Below are 8,724 nucleotides of genomic sequence, written 5' to 3' on the forward strand. Positions count from 1 at the left end.
AGCCTTTATATACGGAGGCAGGAGCACCCCCTAGAGACACAAGTTGATCCACGTGATCATATTCTTAGCCGTGTGCGGTGCCCCCTTCCACCATAGTCCTCGATAATATTGTAGCAGTGCTTAGGCGAAGCCCTGCGACATTAGTACATAAAGATCATCACCACGCCGTCGTGCTGACGGAACTCTTCCCCGACACTTTGCTGGATCGGAGTCCGGGGATCGTCATCGAGCTGAACGTGTGCTTGAACTCGGAGGTGCCGTAGTTTTAGTGCTTGATCGGTCGGGTCGTGAAGACGTACGACTACATCAACCAAGTTAACGCTTTCGTTGTCGATCTACAAGGGTACGTAGATCACACTCTCCCCTCTCGTAGCGATACATCACCATGATCTTGCGTGTGCATAGGAAATTTTTTGAAATTACTACGTTCCCCAACAGTGGCATCCGAGCCTAGGTTTTATGTGTTGATGTTATATGCACGAGTAGAACACAAGTGAGTTGTGGGCGATATAAGTCATACTGCTTACCAGCATGTCATACTTTGGTTCGGCAGTATTGTTGGACGAAGCGGCCCGGACCGACATTACGTGTACGCTTACGCGAGACCGGTTCTCCCGACGTGCTTTGCACATAGGTGTCTTGCGGGTGACAGTTTCTCCAACTTTAGTTGAACCGGGTGTGGCTACGCCCGGTCCTTGCGAAGGTTAAAAGAGCACCAACTTGACAAACTATCGTTGTGGTTTTGATGCGTAGGTAAGATTGGTTCTTGCTTAAGCCCGTAGCAGCCATGTAAAACTTGTTGCAACAAAGTAGAGGACGTCTAACTTGTTTTTGCAGGGCATGTTGTGATGTGATATGGTCAAGACATGATGCTAAATTTTATTGTATGAGATGATCATGTTTTGTAACCGAGTTATCGGCAACTGGCAGGAGCCATATGGTTGTCGCTTTATTGTATGCAATGCAATCGCGTTGTAATGCTTTACTTTATCACTAAGCGGTAGCGATAGTCGTGGAAGCATAAGATTGGCGAGACGACAATGATGCTACGATGGAGATCAAGGTGTCGCGCCGGTGACGATGGTGATCATGACGGTGCTTCGGAGATGGAGATCACAGGCACAAGATGATGATGGCCATATCATATCACTTATATTGATTGCATGTGATGTTTATCTTTTATGCATCTTATCTTGCTTTGATTGACGGTAGCATTATAAGATGATCTCTCACTAAATTATCAAGAAGTGTTCTCCCTGAGTATGCACCATTGTGAAAGTTCTTCGTGCTGAGACACCACGTGATGATTGGGTGTGATAGGCTCTATGTTTAAATACAACGGGTGCAAAACAGTTGCACACGCAGAATACTCAGGTTATACTTGACGAGCCAAGCATATACAGATATGGCCTCGGAACACAGAGACCGAAAGGTCGAGCGTGAATCATATAGTAGATATGATCAACATAGTGATGTTCACCAATGAAACTACTCCATCTCACGTGATGATCGGACATGGTTTAGTTGATTTGGATCACGTAATCACTTAGAAGATTAGAGGGATGTCTATCTAAGTGGGAGTTCTTAAGTAATATGATTAATTGAACCTAAATTTATCATGAACTTAGTACCTAATAGTATCTTGCTTATGTATGTTTGATTGTAGATAGATGGCCCATGCTGTTGTTCCGTTGAATTTTAATGCGTTCCTTGAGAAAGCAATGTTGAAAGGTGATGGTAGCAATTACACGGACTGGGTCCGTAACTTGAGGATTATCCTCATTGCTGCACAGAAGAATTACGTCCTGGAAGCACCGCTGGGTGCCAGGCCTGCTGCTGGAGCAACACCAGATGTTATGAACGTCTGGCAGAGCAAAGCTGATAACTACTCGATAGTTCAGTGTGCCATGCTTTACGGCTTAGAACCGGGACTTCAACGACGTTTTGAACGTCATGGGGCATATGAGATGTTCCAGGAGTTGAAGTTAATATTTCAAGCAAATGCCCGGATTGAGAGATATGAAGTCTCCAATAAGTTCTATAGCTGCAAGATGGAAGAGAACAGTTCTGTCAGTGAGCATATACTCAAAATGTCTGGGTATAATAATCACTTGATTCAAATGGGAGTTAATCTTCCAGATGATTGCGTCATTGACAGAATTCTCCAATCACTGCCACCAAGCTACAAGAGCTTCGTGATGAACTATAATATGCAAGGGATGAATAAGACTATTCCCGAGCTCTTCGCAATGCTGAAAGCTGCGGAGGTAGAAATCAAGAAGGAGCATCAAGTGTTGATGGTCAGCAAGACCACTAGTTTGAAGAAAAAGGGCAAAGGAAAGAAGAAGGGGAACTTCAAGAAGAACTGCAAGCAAGTTGCTGCTCAAGAGAAGAAACCCAAGTCTGGACCTAAGCCTGAAACTGAGTGCTTCTACTGCAAGTAGACTGGTCACTGGAAGCGGAACTGCCCCAAGTATTTGGCGGATAAGAAGGATGGCAAGGTGAACAAAGGTATATGTGATATACATGTTATTGATGTGTACCTTACTAACGCTCGCAGTAGCACCTGGGTATTTGATACTGGTTCTATTGCTAATATTTGCAACTCGAAACAAGGACTACGGATTAAGCGAAGATTAGCTAAGGACGAGGTGACGATGCGCGTGGGAAACGGTTCCAAAGTCGATGTGATCGTAGTCGGCACGCTACCTCTACATCTACCTTCGGGATTAATATTAGACCTAAATAATTGTTATTTGGTGCCAGCGTTAAGCATGAACATTATATCTGGATCTTGTTTGATGCAAGACGGTTATTCATTTAAATCATAGAATAATGGTTGTTCTATTTATATGAGTAATATCTTTTATGGTCATGCACCCTTGAAGAGTGGTCTATTCTTATTGAATCTCGATAGTAGTGACACACATATTCATAATGTTGAAGCCAAAAGACACAGAGTTGATAATGATGGTGCAACTTATTTGTGGCACTGCCGTTTAGGTCATATCGGTGTAAAGCGCATGAAGAAACTCCATACTGTTGGACTTTTGGAACCACTTGATTATGAATCACTTGGTACTTGCGAACCGTGCCTCATGGGCAAGATGACTAAAACACTGTTCTCCGGTACAATGGAGAGAGCAACAGATTTGTTGGAAATCATACATACAGATGTATGTGGTCCGATGAATATTGAGGCTCGTGGCAGATCGTTATTTTCTCACCTTCACAGATGTCTTAAGCAGATATGGGTATATCTACTTAATGAAACATAAGTCTGAAACATTTGAAAAGTTCAAAGAATTTCAGAGTGAAGTTGAAAATCATCGTAACAAGAAAATAAAGTTTCTACGATCTGATCGTGTAGGAGAATATTTGAGTTACGAGTTTGGTGTACATTTGAAACAATGCGGAATAGTTTCGCAACTCACGCCACCCGGAACACCACAGCGTAATGGTGTTTCCGAACGTCGTAATCGTACTTTACTAGATATGGTGTGATCTATGATGTCTCTTACTGATTTACCGCTATCGTTTTGGGGTTATGCTTTAGAGACGGCCGCATTCACGTTAAATAGGGCACCATCAAAATCCGTTGAGACGACGCCGTATGAACTATGGTTTGGCAAGAAACCAAAGTTGTCGTTTCTGAAAGTTTGGGGCTGCGATGCTTATGTGAAAAAGCTTCAACCTGATAAGCTCGAACCCAAATCGGAGAAATGTGTCTTGATAGGATATCCAAAGGAGACTATTGGATACACCTTCTATCACAGATCCGAAGGCAAGACTTTTGTTGCTAAGTTCGGAAACTTTCTGTAGAAGGAGTTTCTCTCGAAAGATGTGAGTGGGGGGAAAGTAGAACTTGACGAGGTAACTGTACCTGTTCCCTTATTGGAAAGTAGTACATCACAGAAACCTGTTTCTGCGACACCTACACCAATTAGTGGGGAAGCTAATGATAATGATCATGAAACTTCAGGACAAGATACTACTGAACCTCGTAGATCAACCAGATTGAGATCCGCACCAGAGTGGTACGGTAATCTTATTTTGGAATTCATGCTGCTAGATCATGATGAACCTACGAACTATGAAGAAGCGATGGTGAACCCAGATTCCGCAAAATGGCTTGAAGCCATGAAATCTAAGATGGGATCCATGTATGAGAACAAAGTGTGGACTTTGGTTGACTTGCCCGATGATCGGCAAGCAATTGAGAATAAATGGATCTTCAAGAGGAAGACTGACGCTGACGGTAATATTACTGTCTACAAAGCTCGACTTGTCGCAAAAGGGTTCGGCAAGTTCAAGGGGTTGACTACGATGAGACCTTCTCACCCGTAGCGATGCTTAAGTCTGTCTGAATCATGTTAGCAATTGCCGCATTTTATGATTATGAAATTTGGCAGATGGATGTAAAAACTGCATTCCTGAATGGATTTCTAGAAGAAGAGTTGTATATGATGCAACCGGAAGGTTTTGTCGATCCAAAGGGAGCTAATAAAGTGTGCAAGCTCCAGCGATCCATTTATGGACTGGTGCAAGCCTCTCGGAGTTGGAATAAACGCTTTGATAGAGTGATCAAAGTATTTGGTTTTGTACAGACTTTCGGAGAAGCCTGTATTTACAAGAAAGTGAGTGGGAGCTCTGTAGCATTTCTGATATTATATGTGGATGACATATTACTGATTGGAAATGATATAGAATTTCTGGATAGCATAAAGGGATACCTGAATAAGAGTTTTTCAATGAAAGACCTCGATGAAGCTGCTTACATATTAGGCATTAAGATCTATAGAGATAGATCAAGACGCTTAATTGGACTTTCACAAAGCACATACCTTGACAAGATTTTGAAGAAGTTCAAAATGGATCAAGCAAAGAAAGGGTTCTTGCCTATGTTACAAGGTGTGAAGTTGAGTCAGACTCAGTGCCCGACCACTGCAGAAGATAGAAAGAAAATGAAAGATGTTCCCTATGCTTCAGCCATAGGCTCTATCATGTATGCAATGCTGTGTACCAGACCTGATGTGTGCCTTGCTATAAGTCTAGCAGGGAGGTACCAAAGTAATCCAGGAGTGGATCACTGGATAGCGGTCAAGAACATTCTGAAGTACGTGAAAAGGACTAAGGATATGTTTCTCGTATATGGAGGTGACAAAGAGCTCATCATAAACGGTTACGTTGATACAAGCTTTGACACTGATCCGGACGATTCTAAATCGCAAACCGGATACGTGTTTACATTAAACGGTGGAGCTGTCAGTTGGTGCAGTTCTAAACAATGCGTCGTGGCGGGATCTACATGTGAAGCAGAGTACATAGCTGCTTCGGAAGTAGCAAACGAAGGAGTCTGGATGAAGGAGTTCATATCCGATCTAGGTGTCATACCTAGTGCATCGGGTCCAATGAAAATCTTTTGTGACAATACTGGTGCAATTGCCTTGGCGAAGGAATCCAGATTTCACAAAAGAACCAAGCACATCAAAAGACGCTTCAATTCCATCCGGGGTCTGGTCCAGGTGGGAGACATAGAGATTTGCAAGATACATACGGATCTGAATGTAGCAGACCCGTTGACTAAGCATCTTCCACGAGCAAAACATGATCAGCACCAAGGCTCCATGGGTGTTAAAATCATTACTGTGTAATCTAGATTATTGACTCTAGTGCAAGTGGGAGACTGAAGGAAATATGCCCTAGAGGCAATAATAAAGTTATTATTTATTTCCTTATATCATGATAAAAGTTTATTATTCATGCTAGAATTGTATTAACTGGAAACATAATACATGTGTGAATACATAGACAAACAGAGTGTCACTAGTATGCCTCTACTTGACTAGCTCGTTAATCGAAGATGGTTATGTTTCCTAACCATGGACAAAGAGTTGTCATTTGATTAACGGGATCACATCATTAGTTGAATGATCTGATTGACATGACCCATTCCATTAGCTTAGCACCCGATCGTTCAGTATGTTGCTATTGCTTTCTTCATGACTTATACATGTTCCTATGACTATGAGATTATGTAACTCCCGTGTGCCGGAGGAACACTTTGTGTGCTACCAAACGTCACAATGTAATTGGGTGATTATAAAGGTGCTCTACAGGTGTCTCCAAAGGTACATGTTGGGTTGACGTATTTCGAGATTAGGATTTGTCACTCCGATCGTCGGAGAGGTATCTCTGGGCCCTCTCGGTAATGCACATCACTTAAGCCTTGCAAGCATTGCAACTAATGAGTTAGTTGCGGGATGATGTATTACGGAACGAGTAAAGAGACTTGCCGGTAACGAGATTGAACTAGGTATTGGATACCGACAATCGAATCTCGGGCAAGTAACATACTGATGACAAAGGGAACAACGTATGTTGTTATGCGGTCTGACCGATAAAAGATCTTCGTAGAATATGTAGGAACCAATATGGGCATCCAGGTCCCGCTATTGGTTATTGACCGGAGACGTGTCTCGGTCATGTCTACATTGTTCTCGAACCCATAGGGTCCGCACGCTTAAGGTTTCGATGACAGTTATATTATGAGTTCATACGTTTTGATGTACCTAAGGTTGTTCGGAGTCCCGGATGTGATCACGGACATGACGAGGAGTCTCGAAATGGTCGAGACATAAAGATTGATATATTGGAAGCCTATGTTTGGATATCGGAAGTGTTCCGGTTTAAATCAGGATTTTACCAGAGTACCGGGAGGTTACCGGAACCCCCCGGGAGATATATGGGCCTTAGTGGGCCTTAGTGGAAGAGAGGAGAGGTAGCCAGAGATGAGTCGCGCGCCTCTCCCCTCCCTTGGTCCGAATAGGACAAGGAGAGGGGGCCGGCCCCCCTTCCTCCTCTCTCTCCTCCGCGAATCCTATTCCAACTAGGAAAGGGGGGAAGTCCTACTCCCGAAGGGAGGGGGTAGGACTCCTCCTGGCGCGCCTCTCCTGGCCGGCCGCACCCCCCCCCCCTTTGAGCCTTTATATACGGAGGCAGGAGCACCCCCTAGAGACACAAGTTGATCCACGTGATCATATTCTTAGCCGTGTGCGGTGCCCCCTTCCACCATAGTCCTTGATAATATTGTAGCAGTGCTTAGACGAAGCCCTGCGACATTAGTACATCAAGATCGTCACCACGCCGTCGTGCTGAGAGGAACTCTTCCCCGACACTTTGCTGGATCAGAGTCCGGGGATCGTCATCGAGCTGAACGTGTGCTTGAACTCGGAGGTGCCGTAGTTTCGATGCTTGATCTGTCGGGCCGTGAAGACGTACGACTACATCAACCAAGTTAACGCTTCCGTTGTCAATCTACAAGGGTACGTAGATCACACTCTCCCCTCACGTAGCGATACATCACCATGATATTGCGTGTGCGTAGGAAATTTTTTGAAATTACTACGTTCCCCAACAGTTAGAATCATTACTGTGTAATCTAGATTATTAAGTCTAGTGCAAGTGGGAGACTGAAGGAAATATGCCCTAGAGGCAATAATAAAGTTATTATTTATTTCCTTATATCATGATAAAAGTTTATTATTCATGCTAGAATTATATTAACCGGAAACATAATACATGTGTGAATAAATAGACAAACAGAGTGTCACTAGTATGCCTCTACTTGACTAGCTCGTTAATCAAAGATGGTTATGTTTCCTAACCATGGACAAAGAGTTGTCATTTAATTAACGGGATCACATCATTAGTTGAATGATCTGATTGACATGACCCATTCCATTAGCTTAGCACCCGATCGTTTAGTATGTTGCTATTGCTTTCTTCATGACTTATACATGTTCCTATGACTATGAGATTATGTAACTCCCGTGTGCCGGAGGAACACTTTGTGTGCTACCAAACATCACAACGTAACTGGGTGATTATAAAGGTGCTCTACAGGTGTCTCCAAAGGTACATGTTGGGTTGACGTATTTCGAGATTAGGATTTGTCACTCCGATCGTCGGAGAGGTATCTCTGGCCCCTCTCGGTAATGCACATCACTTAAGCCTTGCAAGCATTGCAACTAATGAGTTAGTTGCGGGATGATGTATTACGGAACGAGTAAAGAGACTTGCCGGTAACGAGATTGAACTAGGTATTGAATACTAACGATCGAATCTCGGGCAAGTAACATACCGATGACAAAAGGAACAATGTATGTTTTTATGCGGTCTGACCGATAAAAGATCTTCGTAGAATATGTAGGAACCAATATGGGCATCCAGGTCCAGCTATTGGTTATTGACCGGAGACGTGTCTCGGTCATGTCTACATTGTTCTCGAACCCGTAGGGTCCGCACGCTTAAGGTTTCGATGACAGTTATATTATGAGTTTATACGTTTTGATGTACCGAAGGTTGTTCGGAGTCCCGGATGTGATCACGGACATGACGAGGAGTCTTGAAATGGTCGAGACATAAAGATTGATATATTGGAAGCCTATGTTTGGATATCGGAAGTGTTCCGGGTGAAATCGGGATTTTACCGGAGTACCGGGAGGTTACCGGAACCCCCCGGGAGATATATGGGCCTTAGTAGGCCTTAGTGGAAGAGAGGAGAGGTAGTCAGAGATGGGCCGCGCGCCCCTCCCCTCCCTTGGTCCGAATAGGACAAGGAGAGGGGGCCGGCCCCCCCTTCCTCCTCTCTCTCCTCCGCGAATCCTATTCCAACTAGGAAAGGGAGGGAGTAGGACTCCTCCTGGCGCGCCTCTCCTGGCC

This window comes from Triticum dicoccoides, chromosome 6A (genome assembly GCF_002162155.2).
Source record: "Triticum dicoccoides isolate Atlit2015 ecotype Zavitan chromosome 6A, WEW_v2.0, whole genome shotgun sequence".
NCBI classification, from domain to species: Eukaryota; Viridiplantae; Streptophyta; class Magnoliopsida; order Poales; family Poaceae; genus Triticum; species Triticum dicoccoides.